The 17,268-nt window shown below is 37.9% G+C and overlaps 1 long non-coding RNA gene across 1 annotated transcript; it reads left to right on the top strand.

Annotated features, from left to right (window-relative positions):
• The first annotated feature begins 15,329 nt into the window (after positions 1-15,329).
• On the top strand, positions 15,330-16,949 carry LOC307119495. Its single transcript, XR_013815651.1, has 4 exons — positions 15,330-15,403; positions 15,812-15,938; positions 16,027-16,094; positions 16,849-16,949. It is a non-coding gene; the product is annotated as an uncharacterized lncRNA (long non-coding RNA).
• Positions 16,950-17,268: the final 319 nt, after the last annotated feature.

Raw genomic sequence — 17,268 nt, 5'->3', positions numbered from 1 at the left:
AAACATGTTGAACTCAAAAAAGGCTAGAAAATCTAAGCAATTAATCTAAACAAATTGTGTTCTACGTTTGAGGTTGGTATCTCAAAGTGAGCTATCAGTGAGATTTTATTTGGGCGCAGTACCAAATCTTTTCCATTAGATACCAGCAAAGCTCCACTGGTACACATGTGAGATTAGTATTTGCAGTACAGTATAATTTCTCATATTACATGCACACCATTTTTTAGTACACATAACCACACTCTGACATCTGCAGAATCTGCACCAACATATAGCCACACAATTATAGCTGCATAATTTAATGAAGCTATAATAATACAGCAGAAAACAGGAAAAAGCAAGTATTTTATAGTCCAAACCATGGGAAATTGTGCCATCTGGTAAAGAATAATATTTGATTTTGAAGCCTATTAACAAAGACTCCATAATTTTATAGTTAAAATGGCCTGTGATTAAAAAAATGCAGTTTTAAGGGTTTCAATGGGGATATTTTGTCATTAAGGCCCTACTAGTGTAACTGCGTTTACATAGTGTCAAATATTTAGGAAAGGATATAAGGGTGACATATTAAAATATCAATAAAAATACACACTTGTATGCAGTTGGCACTAACATGGGGAAATTTTTTAAAAAGAAAACAGAAAAATGTCCTTAAGATGTTAGATTTAATTCACACAAACCCAATATAACAACAAAAACACCATACCCCTAAGTGGAGTATTCATTTCAGTTCAACTTTACTTTTCACTATTTCTTAACGCTTTTTTTTACGTTTGATGTTGTTGTCGTGCTGTAACTTTGGTGGGAAAAATTGGTTACAAGAAGCTTTGAAGAGGAAACGTATTATGAATTATTTATTTATTTGTTTTATTCGTCTTTTTATTTTATATATATAAAATACAAAACAATTCAGTATGTTCTCAAGACATTTAACAAACAATGTTTATCAGCATAAGGACGCAATATCTAGCCTACAATAGATTAAATAAATTAAAATTAAGGGGCAACACAAACATATTAAATTCATTGGCTGCACCAAGGTTAACGAATGACGTCATGCGCATGTGGAGGGCAGACTCTGATTCTGGCAGGCAGTCGAATTTCAGCACAACACCGGCCTCACAGGTTTTAAACAACATGAGGGTGAGTAATTAATGACAGAATTTTCACTTATATTTCACTTATAACTCATACACTCACAAACTTCCCTAATCACTTCCCCACCACCATTTTGAAGCGTGTTTATTTGGACAGGACATCAAGCCCTCGATTTTGACAGAGGGAGCGAGTCTACTCATACATACAGGCCTATAGAATGGTGCGTAAAACAAATTCATAAGGGGAAAAAAGTCCTTATTTATATGAATAATAAATTCATAGTTTATTCAAAGTGATCAAGGGCTTAGGGCTTAGGGCGTCCCATTGCAACACATTGCAAGGGTTTCGCCAGTAGTGGGAACTTGTGCAATGTAAGCACTGACAGACATCCGAGTGAACAAGATGGAGGGATGTTAGCAAGAGAAGGGCATAAAAAATTTGATTTAAAGGGGTGGTAAACCACGATTTCACTATTCTAACTTTAGCTAGCGTGTAATGTTGCTGCTTGAGCATAAACAACATCTGCAAAGTTACAAGGCTCAAAGTTTCAAGAAATCAATTTCTATGGACTACAGCAAACGGCCAGTAGGCGACTACAGACATTCCTCCAGGGTTGGTGACATCACCAGTCCCAATATTTACATAAACCCCTCCGACGAGAATATTACATAAGGGGGGGTGAGGCCATTTTGTATCGCGGCGTTGTTGTGGTTAGTAGGCTGGAGTGGTGTTGCTGCAATGCCGATGAAACGCTGTTATTTTCATCCGAATTGCAGGTCTGGGGTACTTGCTTTTTTCAGCCTTCCTAGGGACGGGGGCGTTGCAGAGCGTTTAACATACAGCATGTTATATGCACGTGTGTTTGAGACAGAGGGGAACAGGTCGCAGATGCTGGCCATTATAAATCACGAGACAGACAGGGGTCGGAGGAGAAGACTGGAAAATGTGACATAATGGACAATATTTGTCTGTATTTGCAATTCATGAGCCGCGGTTCATGCAAGACGGGCTCCCGCTGCACATTTCACGGAGGAAAACATCCACAATCTTCGCAAGTTCAATGCAGGATTTGCACAACGTCAGCTGCGCAAGACAAACACTGCCAGTGTGTGGATACACGACGCGCGCGCTGCACTTTTCACGGAGGAATTGGCTTCCACAATCTTCGCGAGTTCAATACAGGATTCACACAACGGCTTGTCCTGAAAGCTGGATTTACAAACAGAAGCTGTTTACGGGCCACAACCTGTAAGTCTGATTTATTTTTCATCTATGTGTTTTCCTGTAATAGGTTAATTGTACGTTGTAGCAAGGAAGTAAACAGATGACAACGCTGTTCTGCAAACCAGTCTGTTAAATGCTTATTCCTACTTAACGTTATCCGACGAACACCTAACGTTACAAACACTAACGTTAAAATCTCAACAGCGAACTTGGCATCAGTGTAAATGATTCTTTGATTAGAGCTTTTATGTATTATTTATCTACAGGCATGCTAAACATGGTTCTGTGTTTGATTTGGCTACTAGCAAAGCCAATGTTTAGTGTTCGTTTTGGGTTAATAGTTTTTGCGACAGATATTTGGCTATAATCGTTCTAAAAATACAAAAGTAACAGTGTCCTTCAGTAGCGATCACTATAGATTCGCAGTCTTTACTCTTGAGGACTGAACAGGTTCTGCTCGATCATCTTCACTAAAATGTTCTGGGTCTGATTCGGGCTCAGATTGGTATGGTTTTATTGACGCCATTGTTTCTAATACTGACCAAAGCACAGATTACCGGTAAAGGTAAGGGGCGTGACGTTTCCGATAAACGTGCACTGCGGTTAGCGAATCACAACACACTGGGCCAGCTAACCAATCTGAGCCCATTGCGTACAGTATCCAAAACATTGAGGTTTACTTTGTTCTTCAGTCTCAGCAGATTCTCAACAACAGGTGAGAAAATGCTGTACTGAAGTCTCCACAGCAGATCTGACTGAACCAATCATCAGTGTCAGGAGACAATATAAAAAAAATCCTCCATGTGTGATGGCCATCATGTAAGAATATCAGTTTCTCTCTAAGGAAAATATGCACGATTGCAGATTGTTTATTTCAATGTTTTCAAATGTTCACTCTCTTTGACAGCATTGAGACTGAACGAGGAAAGTTCTGCTATGATCCAATCCAAAGGTGCAGAAGAAAGTTATGCAGTTTCTGTAAGTTAAACCCAATAATTAAAGCACAAAAAAAATAAACAACATAAAAATCTTATAAAATGTTCACATTGTTAAATATTTATAGCAATCTTGTATTAACATTTTTTGTTTTTTGTTTAACAGCAGAGCTCTAATAAACAAACGCCTGACTTCCACACCAACAACATCATCTATTAGTGATGTCACTAGGGCTGTAACCAACCAAATAAAATCTTGTTCTACTGACGGCAAGAAATTATTGAAAATCAACCAAAAAGGGGGGGAAAAAAGGGAAACCGCCCTGGCAGCCTAAATAAATAATAAATAAACATTAAAAAACTAGTAGGCTATTTGCAGTATATTAAATCGTTTTTGACCTAATTATTTTGCACTGAAATGAGTCTGACACACGAGTCTGTCGGCTCTGACAGCGTTGCATCACGTGCACCTGCACAATATCATAGCCTATGATTTCCGAAAATATAGTACTATGTTGTCAACTAGTGATATCATCACAAGAACTTTTGAGGAATATGCAACATAATTTAGACAATTGTTTTTGTCATATGTATTATAATAACTGACAGACACTATCATTTCAGCCGCTCTAACAAATGCAGCTCGAACAAATAGGAGCTCAGCTCAGCTTCGCGGCTGAGACACGAATAGACTATTAACCAGTGGCGCCGCCCCCATCAAAATTCCAGAAATATATATGTATACAAAAATGATATAAAAGTGAATTAAAAATAAAATAGTTTACTCATACGATGTGCTGGCTGTTAGTAAGAGCCTCAGCATTTAATAAAAACTGGCTTTGATGGGTTAATGATATTATATGTTCTTCAATATGTTTAATGCGGTTTCATGCATGAGGGACGCCGGACAAATGGATGTCTAAAGCCGCGTTTCCACCGCAGGAACTTTCCCCCGGAACTAGAAACTTTGGGGGGGAACTCGGTTTGTTTCGACCGCAGGAACCATGGTCTAAATGAAGTTCCGGGTAAATATTTCCCCCTCCAAGCGGCCCTGCTTGCGAGGTGGTACTTTTTAAAAGTTCGCGAACTTTCGGGGGTGGGACTTGGGCGCTGAACATGCTGATTGGTTGAGCTCTCGCAGAATTTTTTTTTTCCACCGCCATATTTACAAGTCTTTTGCGAGGTGGGTTCCGTGGGTTCTGCGTTCAGTGAATATTTTCTTTGCAGCAATGGAGTTCAACAAAAAATTCGTCCGATGGACCGACGACGAGGTTCAGGCTTTATTGAGCATATATGCGGAGGAGGACATCCAGCGGGAACTGGAAACGGCGACCCGCAATATTCAGCTGTTACTTGAGAGCCAGGCCGAGGAGAGATGAGGAGGCAAGAGTTGGCATTCCACCAGTCAGAAGCGGAAGAAAGCTGACGGCAGCAGAGGGACTTTCAGACCGGGTTTCTGTCTGTTCTTGGACAGTTTGTCCAGTCGTTCAAGAAGTAGCCACAATGACCAGCCGCTTGAATGAAGCATTTGCACTACCACATTTGTACTTTATATATTGTACGTGTTGGCACAGCTCTTGGACAGGTTACTGAAAAATACACTTTTTTTTATATTGTTGTTTTCACATTTTATATTTTCATTTTATTGTTCTAGTATTTATTTGTCTTTGCACACTTTTATTTTAATTTTGTAAGAACTAATCTGTCTAAAATAAAGTCAAATGTGTAAAATGTCACTGTGTCTTTAATTTCCACATTCTAACTATATAACCACATTCTAATTGTATTCATATAGTGTAGGAAGCAAATAAAGGGGCTGCTGCTCGCAAGTCTTTCTGAATATGCACATAAACATATCTAGAAAACCCAAATATTATATTTTTAAATGTATAACTATGTGAATGTAGTATAATAACTTATAACCACAACTTAAGTGAAGCCATAAGTGTGGTCCTGCTTCATTTCAAATTTGAGGAAGAAGTCTCTAAAATTATGCATTTAATGAAGCATATTGTAATACTAGTTATGTGATTTTTTTTTTTTTTGTGAATGTTAAGATGTTATTGTGATAAAAAATAAAATACTTGCAGTCTAGTACCTAATCTTTCAACCGCTTAATTCAGTCTATTGTTTTCATTCAATTAACTTTTCACACATCTGTCATGAATGACTGAAACCTCATTATCCTTTTATAGAAAATTTTGTTTTGGAATTGAGCTATTACAACACATTCAGATTTTGGATTGCCCATCATCCCATTTTGCATTAAAATGGTCAAACCAGGTGAAAGTGCACGTTTAAATAAGCAGTGTTGGTAATGTGTATACCAGCAAAAGCAGCGCTGCTTGCATCACCTCCACTTGTTATTAGGCTTGTTTGAGATGCGCCTCGCCTCGCCTGCAGTTCAGCCGAGACTAGGCGACTGCAGTGAGGGGAGGAGTGAAAAAAGTGCAGGCAAGCCGGACAGTTCTCTCTTCTCGTAGTGGATCAGACACCTGCGAGATCAAAGGCGGATATCGCGGGATTCACACTCGTGCGCTTTGTTGTTGATAAACTGGATGTAATTTAAGTTCTGTTACTTTTATATGAAAATAAATATTATGAACAAGACACCCAAAGTTTTTGTTATTTATTTCCATTCGAAAGACGTGCTTATCAATCATTTTTACTTTAATTAGGCCTACATACATGTTTTTATATATATATATTTTATAAATATGACAACAATCACATAACCCACAGAGAGATCGCCTTTGTTAGAGAGTTTGGGAATATTCACACATAAAAACATGATCTCAGAGTTTTAAAATCAAACACTTAAAAAAAAAGAACCATACATCATGGTTGTTTAAACCAATAAGCATTAAGCTGTGTCGTCAGCAAGTCGTTTCCCATCATGCTTTTGCTCCGCGCAGTCGGTGGAGAGCAGCTGCGCTCGACTGCAGAATCCGACACATCCGCCTTTCGCTCGCGAGAGTTTTTTGACATACGTCTGCATGACATCAGAGCAAGGCGGACCGCCCTCGGACACTTTTCTAACCGGAATGCATCTCGCGCTGATCACCGGTGATCGGTTCTGCGCAGATTTCGCTCATCTCAAACAAGCCTATTGTTGCAGACAGTATCGCGCAAAAGTGATTACTGTCCGTCGGTGACTGGGAGAAGCAGTCGCGCGCATTCCCACGTCACCGGACTAATTTGCCTAATCTCCCCGGTACTTTAGACCGCGGTGGAAACGCAGATTGTAGCAGGTCTGGGGGAGAAAAAGTTCCTGGGAAAAAAGTTCCTGGTACAAATAGTTCCGGGTAATTTCGGTGGAAACGGGGCTTAACTGAGTCTAAAAATATACGGGCAGCATGTGACCTGAAGCTGGTCTCTAATTGGTTCTTAAAGATCCTCCTCCGGACGCAGGTCGTTGCGTCCCTGGCGAATCAGAATTGGGTGCGTGTTATTTTATCCAATCTGATTGGTTCTGGTCACCTGTCATTAAACTTTCCTTTCTTGGCCACTATAGAGTGCCGAAGTAATGACGTCACTTTGTAGGCCAACCCGGAAGTTAGCGGCGCATGGGTTCCCTCGATCAAAAAGCCATTCATTTTCCCCATAGACTTTTGGAAAATCGCAAAAAAAAAGATCTGTGTTAAACAAAGAGTAATGACCCTTACACGTTTTGTCTACCAAGATAATCTTTACAAGTTAATCCAAAATGTATACATTTTGAAGCCCAAATAAAGCCGTCAGATATAAAATGCTAACGGTAGGCTATAAACGGACTACAGCGCACCATGGTCCCGGATCAACGTCTTCATCAAGCTTCCTCAAACTTTATTTAAAAACACACTCGCTCATTATGATCTGCGCTGTGTATGAACACTTATCCACTTTTTCATGAGAAATATTGCCCATTCGTTTTTTCCAAAAATGTTAGAAACTAATTTTGTTTATGCGTGCCTCTCTGAGATTTATCTTTTGTTAATGTTTTTTCAGACAATATGATTATCACTGTGATAACATTAAATGACATGAAACACAACCCAGTCTCTTTTTGTTAAATGCAAGTTTATGTATGATCAATAATAGAAAACGTATAATAAGCTACACATGAAATAAAGCAAACAATTCAGTCAAACATTCAAAGTCAGTGCTAGTCGGCTAACTTACAACGGTAACGTACAGTTATAGCCTAAAAATAAACAAGTAATGAAACTTATCTTTGCACTCAGCCTAAACGATTTGCCAGGGAACAAATTATAGATCCATGAGAGCAAATATTGGCCGTTAAATCTCCACAAGACTAATTATAGCTGGAGACGCCACAGAGACATCAGCGCCAGCGGCAGACGGCAGAAGGACTAGCCGAGGAAAGTCAACTCTCGCCGGGTAAACAAGCGATGACCGCCGCTGACTCACTGGAGCTCACAACTCCGATAACACCAGATAAAATGTTTAAATAGGCACTCTTCTTATAAATAAACCACAGATTTGAGCTTTAAACAACTACATTATCGACTGAAAAAGTCTTAAAACTAAGTTGTCACACATTAACAGTAGATTTTAACACAAAAAGACGTGTAAACACAGCCCATATCAGCCATTTCTCAACGAGACAAACATGTGAAGAGAGTAAACTCCAAATGTTCAAGCATCAACTTTGCACTAATAGCGCGATTTATTCACGCCACATAAGTACTTCATTCTTCAGGCTGAAACGCGGGCTAGTGAGAGATTGCCTGTTTGTCACGATGACGTCTAAAGACCCCGCCAAAGGATGTAGTCCCTTTTAGCAACTTGTTAGCAACCATCGTTTTTAAGACACAATAAAGTCTTAAAAAATCACAAGCAGGTTATAACTAGTGTGTTTTATGTCATAGATTAAAACGTGAAAATATATAGAGGCTTTGTTAACCACAGACCTTATTTCAGGCGATTTAGCAAAAACCCATTCAAAAAACCCATAGACTTTAGGGCGAGGGAACCCATAGGGCTAAAATGCTAACTCACTTCCGCGTTTTGGCCTACAAAGTGACGTCATTACTTCGGCACTCGCGAAAGTTCGCGGGCGACACAGTCACTCCGACTCCGCCAAAACCTTTTAGGATGATCAGTTTCGTAGAGATGGCAGCAGTTAAATCAAATTCTTTCACAAGGCGTTCGTTGGAAGATCCCGAACCGGAACAACGCGATTTACAGATCCAGCAGCAGGCCAGTGACAGAGGACTCAGCTGCACTCTGAGCTCCACGCACTTGTTATGAGAAACGTAGGTGGCTGCTGGATGTGTTGTTTGCAATGCCCTTTATTGCTTTTCCTGTCTTTTATTTCAAAGTGTTGGTGCTGAAGTTTTGTGGACAACAACGGGGGTAAGAGACCTCAAATATCTGACTGAACAATGCAAACGTCATGACACTACTGAGATGACTGACTTTGATCAGAGAGTCATTGAGAAATTTGCTGGCCAGAAAGAAAGGAGAGCAAAATGTATGTTCTAGTCAACATGCTTGTCTGTTGTGGCTGTTTTCTTTTGTTTTTCATTTCCTCATTCAATTTTATGTGGGAAATGAATGTGTAAAAAGTGAAGACACTGTTTTCTCTTCCATGCTCATCTCTATATACCCTATTCATTAACAACATGAATTCTTATTTCTGTGCCATAGTTATTATATTGATTAATAATAGATAGTTAGCTAATCTGAGTGCTCTGTATATGTGCATTTCTGAAATGCATAGCATGTTCAAATCAATTTAAATTGTAATGTAGATGCATTTTCTTGAAATATGTATAAATCAAATTTTGTAATGATATGAAAAGCCCTATACAAATAAATTTGAATCGAATTGAATTTAATGCTTGAATTTAGTAAACATGCATCTTGATTGTGATACAAAGTAGCCAATCTATCTCTCTTCTCCAGTGGGTTGGGCTAATCCAAAATAAGTGAAAACAAGGGGGTGTTCTGAAGACAGACTGTTACCTGTGAAACTGGGGTGCTCTGAAAACACCCCCATTAGCAATTAGTGCTTTCCACCTGATGAAATGAACACGGCAAAACTAATGAAATGAACGCGGCAAAAAATCGACCAATCAGAATTTAGGTCGAGCCAGAACGTATCGACTAATAATTGACTGGGAGAGTGGGAGGGGGAGGATCTGCCCAATCAACTGACAACTCATGAATCATTAAAAATGTCCTGATATTTTACTCACCCCATCTCATATATATATATATTTAATACTTTTTAACCTAGATTGCTCATCTTGGGCTGCTCTGCGGCGCGCCATGGATTACACAGGAAAGGTCACACTAAACGTAGGCGGAAGTAGGCAACCCATGGACAAAAAAAGGCTTATTTGTCTGGATTTAAACATTCTTGGAAACATCTGGGATAATGTAAGTACACAAGTCAACAATATAACACTGTTCTAGTGGTTTTTGGATATTTTAATAAAAAAATCGTACATATTGTCCCTTTAAGTATCGACAGAGGTAACAAGTTCAGAGCATCATTTGTTTGACTCGCAACCAATCCCTGGAAAAGAGATGGTAGACTCAAAAAAAAATTTCATTTACGAATCTGAAAATGTAGAGAGCAATGGGCTTAACCAAAAAGGCCTATAGGCAAGGCTTATGGACTAACCCAGCAATTGGGTTAATGTGGGTTAAATGTTTGCTTAAAACAACCCAATTGCTGGGTTAAAACAACCCAATCGCTGGGTTAGTCCATTTTCAACCCAACTTGGGTTGTTTTTAACCCAGCACTTTTTAAGGTGTACTGAGAGCTAGATTAGTGATCTGTTCGATTCAGGTTGAATCGCAAACAATCCATGGAAAAGTGCAAACTCAAAAGAGTGATTCATTCATTAATCTATCCTGAGGACATCAACATGCTGACACAAACAGCATAAAGCATTAGCTCTAATGCATTGGTTCTTAATACTGATCCTGGTGACCCACCGCTCAGCTTGTTTTGTATGTCTCCTCTATTCAGGGCCGTTTTTAGGCGAACTAGGCGGTCGCCTAGGGCGCCATCAGCTGAAGGGGCGCCAATGAACGCATATCAGGGGTGTGTGTAAAGGGTGTCACAGCCACCCTGAAATATGATTGACGCTCCCACTGGTTCCCCTAACACTATTGGGATAGAGTAGTGTCAATCAGACGATTTCTATATTGGATCAGAGTACTGTCAATTACTTGACTGTTGCATGTAAAGTTTGCATTTGGAGCGCTCAACACCATTAGATCAAAGAGCTCGGTCAAAGCTTTGGCAAGGTAACACTTTTTTTAACCACTCAATAAAGCTAAATTCAAAGGCCAATTAAAAAAACAGGTACAATAAAAAGTGCACAAATCTGTATTTTGTTAGGGCCGTATTTGTGGCAGTCGAGAAATCACGCTGTGAAATGGGCAGATAATGTAATTCTGCTTGGTGTGTATTGTAGAGGCAAGATATAAGCTAACCACACTCACTTTAGCATGTCATGATATTATAATATTTTGACTCTATGAAGCTTTTTCTTACTTGCACCTTCAAAAGGTGTGCATTTTTGCGCCAATGCATTGTTAAAGGATCAGTGTGTAATTATCCCATATAAAACTTTAACGGCCAATTTAAAAATAGTATAATAAAATGTGCTAATTCACAATATGAATTACATCCTTTATTAAACCGCTTTTTCGAATTAAATGCATCTAAACTCCACTTTATATTAGGTGTCCTTAACTACTATGTACTAACATTTTAATTAATAATTTGATACATTGCACTTATTTTGTACATACACGTTTTTACATTGTACTTACATTTTGAAAAATACCTGGATGTAATTACATCTGTAATTAATTTCTGTATTTACATTTGTAATTACACTGTTGACTCTTCCCTTACCCCAAACCCTACCCTTAAACTTACCCATACCACCACACCTGTCCATAACTTTACCCGTATTCCACCTCAATATCAGCAAAGGTGTTTTGCAATACAATTTGAACACAGTAAGTACATTGTACTTATTTTTTGATGTAAGTACATAGTAGTTTAGGCCACCTAATATAAAGTGCCATTCATTCAGTTCTAATAGTGTTGTACAGGGCATAGTGTTGTGTTATTTAAAGGCGAAGTTCAAGCGTCAATGAGAAACAAAGACCGCACTGAATCAATATTTATTCTTGTTACTTTCATGTGACTGGTCAAGTTTCTATACGTAGTTTCCAAATTGTATTTGTATATATTTGTTAATAAGGATTGCAGTTCCAAAATGGTATGTGTGTATGTATTTGTTAATAAGGATTAAAATTAATACCAGAAATACCATGTTGCTTTTTAAGATTTGGCTGGGGGGTGCCAATAAGGATTTCACCTAGGGTGTCAAAATGGCTAGAAACGGCCCTGCCTCTATTTAACACACCTGATTCAGAACATCAGCTTGTTAAAAGAGAGCTCCGTCAACTCATTTTAGTGTGTCAGATAAGAAAGATATACAAAAATTGCTAGTTAACTGACAATATTATAATTTAATATATAGCTGTTTAGCTGCGGTAGTTTGGCTGGCTTAACTCTTGAGTCTGCCCTTACTGAATTCCAGAATCTTTTAAAATTATCCAGTTATTTAAAAGCAACAGTGAGACTTGGTTAATATCTAATGAAATCTTACCTTGATAGAGTTTATATCCCTTGGCACGCATGGTGATAGTGTTCAAGTTGTGAGTGAGGGGTGACCGTGTCATTATAAATATAGCCCATATGGGTGTACATGGTCTGAAACAATGCTTAGGTAGGTGGTACGTGTCAAAGTAACATCCATATGGATGGCAGGACCCAAGGTTTCCCAGCAGAACATTGCCTTAAGCATCACACTGCCTCCGTTGGCTTGCCTTCTTCCCATAGTGAATCCTGGTGCCATGTGTTCCCCAGTTAAGCGACACACACGCACCCGGCCATCCACGTGATGTAAAAGAGCATGATTCATCAGACCAGGCCACTTTCTTCCATTGCTCAGTGGTCCAGTTCTGATGCTCTTGTGCCAGCCTTGTTGAGTAAATAAATCAACCCACTAATGCCCTTTTAAACAAACATCATGTAATGCATTCAAATCTGATGAAAGCAGATCTAATTCCATCTGTTGTTCTTTGAAACCATGACCAGCTCTGTGGACCTGCAGCACAAATACAACAGCACATTTCTGCCATTAGTGGGTCACTATGGTAAAGTGCTTTATTTAGTAATAAATGACCATCGTGACTAATAGCAGTGAAAAACAGGATGTGGTTAACACTGAACAGATGCTTGTCATAAAGTTTAGGACATGTTCTTCAGCATCTTTGCCTTTAGACATCATCCACAAGTAAATGCATACAAAAGACTTTTACTTCTTCATTTCAGTTTTGCTTGTAAGCAGTTCATTAAAAACATTGTTCTAATAGAGTGTGAATGCTTCTTGTTTTTATAACAGCTAATGTTTATGACTTTATAACACACTGATAACTGTATCCATCAAACCAATGTTGTTAAAAAATTTAGTCTGAAAGATTTGCTTTAAGATGAGACAACAGTACAGGTGATGCTGAGCAATATCATTATTCATGTGCATTATTTAGAATGAGAAGTTAGTCTCATCGTAAAATGACCAAACTTTATTTTACCCTGGAAAGCAAGAAAAAAGAGAATGTGATCGGCCTAAAGGTATTTGCAATCGTATATATGAACAGACTATACTAGCAGACTAATGTATGAGAGATTCTGACCTGAACACTGTTGAGAATCCAGTCTTTGTCGTTAGTTCTTGTGCAACCTTTAAATGAGAAAGCATATATTATTAAAACATATTATTAAATATAATAACAATTATACAGAAACATATTCATAAATATAATAGTATTATATATGTAACCTGATGGTATTTTAAGTTAACATGGAAGTAAAATCATATTCAAGTAATATTCACCTTTCTGCAGTCGAGTTGCTCTCCAACACACACACACACACACACACGACACCAGTAACAGCAGCTGAAGAACAGAGACCACAGACAGCCACGGTATACTGAGTATCACTGGATCATAACTGATAGAATCTGTATCCTGCTGACCCACATCATTATAGATTTCTAATTCAGTTTGATTCATGGGACAAAGATCGAATGTCTAACGAATGTCCAACTTTAAAACCAACTTTCTGCACCGTTTGCTTGAGCTCCAACTTCTAATTAATGCATTTTTCACACTTTCAAATCTGCATAACTTCCTGGTCATGTGACCCGATGATGTCACACCATATGTTCACACACACTTGACACACATCATACATGACTTGGATTTTGAAAATGTAATTTTGTCTATTTTTAATGATTTTTTGAAATATACAAATCTCTATAACTTCCTGGTCATGTGACCAGATGATGTCACACCAGTTGTATTTTATTTAGATTTCAAACAGAGTTATTTCAGCACTTTTCTTATTCTTGATGTCTCTGCATTTGCTACAGAGCTTCTGTGGTTGAGCCTTGCTTGAGGACACACTGGTGGTGACGGCTGCGGAGATCCTTATCAGTTCAGTGTTTAGCCCACTACACCACAAAAGTGATAAAGCTACAATACAAATAGCATGTAATTGTAAAAATATTCAATTAAATATGGCAAGAAATGGGATGCTGACAACATGAATTGTAAAACGTTTTAAGTAGTCATGCTGATGGAGAGCAGGCACACGGATGATTGGAGCAGACACATCAGCAGTCAAATTGTCCCGCACATGTTCTCCCACTCTTTCTTCAAGGTTGTGGGGTTCAGGAGGGACATGATGGACGGCTGGGACAGGCGAAAGTGTCCACGTGGTCTTCATCAATATAAAGCTGCAGAATTGGCACAGCTGTTTTGAGATGGCAGCAGATGTGGGGTTCACCGCCTGTTAATGTGTGATGGTTTGTTAGAACAATACGTTTGAATAAACCTTTGTTTCATGTGTTGTTGACTTTTATTCATTTATTGTGATGTTTACTTTTATTCATTCTTTTACTCATTAATTTATGTTTCATATTGTCAGTACATAAAATATTTTATTAACTTTTTTTATTGACTGAAAATTGATATGTATTCACATCGGCTGCATTTTTTTCTGTGTATTCATGCATCGCTATGTCATATGACAACAAGTTGCATTTTGCTTGTTTTACTAAAACAATATAATTTTCAGTAAAAAAAAAAAGTAATTGGCTATATTTAAGTATTGGTCAGCATTTGTCATTATTATTGTTAAGTGTTTGAGTGGGCTAGCAACGCAATTCATCCTGGGGTAATCTTATTTTTTAATAGTGATACTTACATTTTCTGAGTATAAAGTCAACAGTTTTCTCCAAAGGTGAGATCTTCAAGCAGCTGAAAGACGTCTCTGTGCAAACACGGAGAGAAACCGCACAGGTCAGGCTGTGGAGTTACTGATGTTTTGAGCTGTTACTGCACCTGTCACTCATATCTTTTATTTTATAATTACATGGTTGTATCTTTAGCATTCATAATGATAAAAAAAATAAACAGGGCGACAAATTGAATTCAACTCTTTTTATCCAGGCGTTATTCATGTTCATTATTCATAGGCGTTATACGTTATTCCTTGAATGAGCTGACTCCATAGGAATGCATTCCTCAGAAAGATCTCAGAGAGACTAAAAACTGTTGAAATATGACAGATAGCATCTGGATATAGTAGCTGTTGCAGTGCTGCTCACGTTATCTAACTGCAGTTAGAGTCTAACGATTATATAACAATAAACATTAACTAAAATGCGCTTCATAAAATATTACTTCATTAATATTCCTGAGAGGTCAACTAATGCAATAAAATCTCAAAATATGCAGTAATTTCATAAATTTTCCAGTGAGTGTGCTTGAGATGCACTGAAATGAATGGGGTTCAAAGCTGGAACTATTGGTTGTTTGGAACTATTAGTTGCTCCATGACCCCATGACACGCTTTACTTCTGCTTTCTTCCGTTCCTGTGGAAGTTTATGGGAGTGTTTTAACTCTCAGAGATTCACATTTTGCAGACATTTCCCTCAATTTTTCTGACTATTTTATCTAAACATCATGCACCTCTGCTGGAAATTAGCTCTGATGATGATGGTTCTTGTGTGAGTTACTGGGCAGCAAGACAACTGTAAGTTTTGGGATTTTTTTATCATTGGATTTGTATTTTTATAAGAGCCTTTTGTACTGATTATTATTATGGATCTGCGTATTTTAAAAGTAGGACACCCAGATTTTGCATTAATGATCCATTTAACTCACACCAACCTGCTTTCATAATCCAAAGGCATAGTCCACCCAAAAATTACGATTCTGTCATCATTTACTCATCCTCATGTGGTTGACTTTCTTCTGTGGAAGACAAAAGAAGATCTTTTTCAAGTCTTTTTAATTATAGTGAATCTATTACTGTAGATTGTGTTTAGCTGTAGCGTGGTTTTGTTTTCTTTGATGGAGCCCTTATCAAGATCAAGATCGTATTGTTTTCACACATACTGTATACAGATTTTAGAGATTTCAGTCTCTGTCTCTTTTTCAGATTGTCGGCCCACTAGAGTTGGAGTGACCTGCTGTAAGGAGGTGTCGAAGGAAAGAATCCCTCCTGATGTTAAACTGATTGGATACAGGAATCAGAATGCTCTGAGTCCGTGTGTGGATGCTGTAATGTAAGCTCTCTCACACAGTGCAGTTTCACAGAGGTTTATATGCCTAATATTGAGTTCATTTCAGTGATACTGTATATCTGTCCTGCAGATTCTACACAGAGAAGGACAAGTACTGCGCTGATCCAACAGCACGTTGGATTCAATTCAGAAAGAGAGGTATGACCCTATATTAATATGACATCTTAAAGGGTTAGTTCACTCAAAAATGAAAATTAGCCCATGATTTACTCACCCTTAAGTCATCCTAGGTGTATATGACATTCTTCATTCAGACGAATAAAATTAGAGTTATATTACAAAAGTCCAGGCTAATCCAAGCATTATAATAGCAGTAATAGTTGCTCTGTTTTTGAAGTCCATAAAAAATACATCTGTCCATCAAATAACGTGATAAGAAAAATATCCATATTTAAAACTTTATAAAGTAAAGTTTCTGCCGACCGCCTTCCGTGTTCAATTTATGGAAAAAGTGTTGAAAGGTCCTCTGCCGATCAAAAGACTAATGCAACGAGGTACACTCGTCATGACGTCACGTCACATACACATCTTGAGTTTCACTTTCAACTTTCAACACTTTTCGCTGGAACTTTACTTGATAAAGTTTTAAATATGGATATTTTTCTTACACAAATGCATCGATTCAGATGGCCTTTATTAACACACGGGAGCAGCGTGGAGCACGTTATTCGATGGACAGGTGCATTTTTTATAGACTTCAAAAACAGAGCAACTATTACTGCAATTCTAATGCTTGGATTAGCCTGGACTTTTTTAATATAACTCTGATTGTATTCGTCTGAAAGAAGAAAGTCATATACACCTAGGATGACTTGAGGGTGAGTAAATCATGGGCTAATTTTATGATGCTTATGTATTGATAAAAAAAAAACTCATAACATCTTTCCTCCAGGTCTGAAGGAGATAGAGGACTGAGCCAATGGAGGTCTAGAAGATGCCGCAATTAAATCTATATATAAATACTATAAAAAGAATATATATATATTATGCATGTTTATTTAAGCAAGAAAAGCCATATTTTTAGCTTATGTGAATGTTAAGAGATGTTTCACGTAATTGCTTTGTTTTATGCTTTAAAATTAAAATACAACAAATTGTAAAAAAAAAATAATAATAATAACAATTGAAACAGTGTTTACTTTCACACAAACATCCAGCCTTTTCTTTGTTACCTACCTTGAGTCTCCAGAAGTGCAAGGTGTCAGGATCAGAGTCTTAAGTTAGGTAAAGAATCCTAAAAAATAAGCTCCTTCAAGAGTCACTCTCATTTTTAACGATTCTTTACCTAATTTAAGTCTCTGAGATCCTGACA

The sequence above is a fragment of the Gobio gobio genome (genome assembly GCF_949357685.1).
Source record: "Gobio gobio genome assembly, chromosome: 23".
Classification (NCBI taxonomy): Eukaryota; Metazoa; Chordata; class Actinopteri; order Cypriniformes; family Gobionidae; genus Gobio; species Gobio gobio.
The sequence above is the reverse complement of the archived record's forward strand: the minus strand, read 5'-3'. Positions and strand labels throughout refer to the sequence as shown.